The sequence below is a fragment of the Gavialis gangeticus genome, unplaced genomic scaffold (genome assembly GCF_001723915.1).
Source record: "Gavialis gangeticus isolate Ggan-Ray unplaced genomic scaffold, GavGan_comp1, whole genome shotgun sequence".
Classification (NCBI taxonomy): Eukaryota; Metazoa; Chordata; order Crocodylia; family Gavialidae; genus Gavialis; species Gavialis gangeticus.
Window position 1 is genome coordinate 162530270 of NW_017729024.1, and position 3272 is coordinate 162533541.

Genomic DNA, 3272 nt, shown 5'->3' on the forward strand with positions numbered 1-3272 from the left:
GGTTTTTTTCCTTTAGTGGAAAAAGCAGTGAAAACAAAGCTGGTGGTTTCCGAGCGGGATTCCAGTCTGAAACGCAGCCGCCCAGCTAGGTCGTGTCCCAGTCTGTCCTCAGGACGACACCTCATTTGTTTGTTATTTCATTTGCCACAGTTGTGATTTGATTGGGGTGGGCTGAAGATAGAGGGTCTGTGTCCATCCCTTGCCTGTGAATGTCTTTTTATTCTTTCTTTTTTACTTTCTTTTCACACTTTATTTTTTCCCCTCCTGAGAGGGAGGGGTATAGGTACATGGGACATGCATCCTGCAGGAAACCCAGTCTCCTGGAGGGGCCTTGATTAGGTGGATGTGTGTTTAAACAGTGGTGCAAGTCTTTCCTTCAGGCAACAGTTTTAATGCTGTTTAGAAATGAAATGGGTTGCTCCGTTTCTTGAGCTTGGTACCCAAAGCAGGCTCTAAGGCAGGAGGCAGTAATGTTTTTGGGCAGAGTGCCAAAACCCCCACAATATGTACTTGTAAGGTGCTTGGCTGGATTGCCAAGGTAGCTGCAAGGGGCCTGATCCTTCTTGTGTTAGTACAGTCATGGCTCCCTCCCCGCTGTCTGGCCCGAGGTGCCTGTGTACCCGCTGCCAGCAACGAGCCAGCGTAGACCCTGGTGCAGCTGCTTGCAGCCTCCCTGCTGCCCACCATGGGGCCCGAGCTCTTGCAGCAGGCAGTGAGGAGGCTGCAAGCAGCTGCACTGGGGTCCCTGGAGCCCCCGTCCAGCTTGTTGCCGGCAGCAGATGCATGCAGGCCTCATGGCAAACAGTGGGGAAGGGGCTGGGGCTGATTTGCCACAAGGATTCATCCCCTTGTGGCTCCTCTGCAGGCTGGAGTGCTGGCATGCCAAGCAAAATGTCTTCACGTGCCACGCTCTGGGACCTGACCTGTGCTGTAGGGTGTTTGTTTGGAGTGGGAAGGCATCCCAAAATCATACATATTCATGAGCAAGATCAACGGGAGATTGGATTTGCAGGAGTTTGGCTTGGCTTAATTTAAGTTAGCCATACTGTTGTAAGTAACAGACTAATAGTGAGTAGGTTGAGGAGCAGCTGGCATGGTTGATACTTTTTCTCTTTAACCTGTATATAGAAAATCTTGGGAGGGGAGGGTTTGCTGTATCCACTTCTTGTTGTAGGCTTATGATAGGCCTCATTCTTGCCGTCAGACTCCTTGGATGGATACTTGCATCTGCATGAAGTCCCAATAAAATTAGTAGACCCTTCACACTTGCATGTGGATTTACCTGTTCACTCTCTTGACAAGTGTTGGGGCCTTGTGGCCTGGCTCTTAGCATTAAAAAAACCATGCTCTTAATGTTACAGGCATAAGTGGTCTCAGTCAAGTAAGGTTAAGCATGTGTTTCAGTCTGCTGAGTTGGTTCCTTAGACCAGTGGTCTCCAAAGTGGGGTGCATGCACACCAGGGGGTGCGCAAGACGATCCATTGGGGTGCGGGAAGAAAATATTAGAACTTCTATTTATATTTATATAAATGTACATATATTGGGGGTGCGTGCTCAAAAAATTTTTACTGATGGAGTACGCGAATATAAATATACATATATTAGGGGTGCATGCTCAAAAATGTTTTACTGATGGGGTGTGCGATCAAAAAAGTTTGGAGACCACTGCCTTAGACTTCAAACTCTTGTGGTAGGGACTGTGTCTTCCTTTGTATGTGGATAACACTTACCATATTTTAAGTGTTCGCAGAGTATAAAAAAAATATTAATTGAAATCAGTTCTGAAATCCTGTTTGTACTGGCATGCATCACATTAGTTTAGTTAAATGATTCTTAAGGGCTGCATATACCCCAAAATCTGAGTACTTTCTATAGAAAAGTTATTTAGATTAGGCCTATATTTAATGTTAAATCTAGTAATACAGATCTTAATAAAGAGGTGGGCAATTATTTGGGCCCCTGGGCCACACAGGCAACCCATTGCAGACCAGGTCAGAGTCCCCTCTTCCCCCCACCTCCCAGCAGCTCACCAGAGCTCTCTAAGTGGCCCCATCCTGTCTACCTGGCCAGATGCCCTGACTGCATGGGGCTACCCAGTTTCCATGGTGACCCCCGGTTTTGTGGGACAGGAGCCGAGCAGTGACCAGCTACATTCATGGACCTGCTGCTCCCTATCTTCCCTCCTTCACGTCATCTCCAGTGTGGCTTCTACCTGGCACTTGCCGCCCAATGTGCCCTGCGCAGCCCTGCCCAGCTGTGCTCTTCCTCCCTGTGGCCCAGTCCCTCTGCTGCTCCCCGCCCTGGCGGCAGCTCCTAAGCCCTGACCTGCTGCCAAGCTCCACTCTCACTCAGCTCTTTCTTGCCATCCCTGGCTCCTTCCAGCCATGCCCAGGGCTGCAAATGGTGCCAGCTTCAGTCTTTCTCCTGGCTCCATTCGGGCTGGACTAGTGCTCGGCTCTGCACCGAGAGTCAGGGTGTCTGCAGAAAGAGATGAGCCCCTGCCAGGACTGCAGAGCTGGCGGGAGCCCCTTGCGTTCTGCTGTCTCTGGGGCCCTCCAGCTCCCAGTGCCCAGTCCCATCAGCCACAAAAACCACTGCTTACTGTTTGGGTTTCATGAGCTGCCACTGCTTAGCCCAGGAACCCAGCCCTGGCCCCGCATACCTGTCCCATTCCTGTTGCTGGTCCCCATCTGTCCTCAGCCCTATCCTGGCTGGGGCCCAAGGCGGAGCCATGATCTGCTGCCTGCACACACCTGGAACAGGTGCCAGTTCTGTGGGCAGGAGTGTGCGGGCAGTGGATCATGGCTCTGTCCTGGGACCCAGCTGGGATGGGGCTGTGGATGGGCCCTGGTATTGTGCAGAGCCAAGCACTAGCCCAGTCCGAATAGTGCCAGGAGAGAGACCTGAGCAGGTGGGCACCATTTGCAGACTCAAGTGTTGCTAGAAGGAGTTGAGGTTGGCAGCGAGGGGCTGAGTGGAGGTGGGAGCTTGATGATGGGTTGGGGCTCAGGAGGTGGCAGACCTGCACCAAGGTAGGGAGCAGTGGAGGGCCTGGGCCATGGGGAGGGCGGGTGTGGGCAGGGCTGCCTGGGGCACATTGGGTGGCAAGTGACGGGCAGGGGCTGCGCTGGAGACTGCACAGTAGGGGCAATAGGGAGCAGCAGCTCCACGAATGCAGCTGGTCACTGCTGGGCTCCTGTCCCGAGGGGCCTGGTATGGGTCCTGTCCTGCAGCCTGTGCTGGGCACCAGTGCTCCCTACAATTGCTGGGGC

General features: G+C 52.6%; 1 protein-coding gene across 1 annotated transcript in view; it reads left to right on the forward strand.

Moving 5' to 3' along the window:
• The window catches only part of GOLPH3 (golgi phosphoprotein 3), a 98059-nt gene that overhangs the window by 2644 nt on the left and 92143 nt on the right, over positions 1-3272 (forward strand). The gene's annotated exons all lie outside the window — the stretch shown is intronic.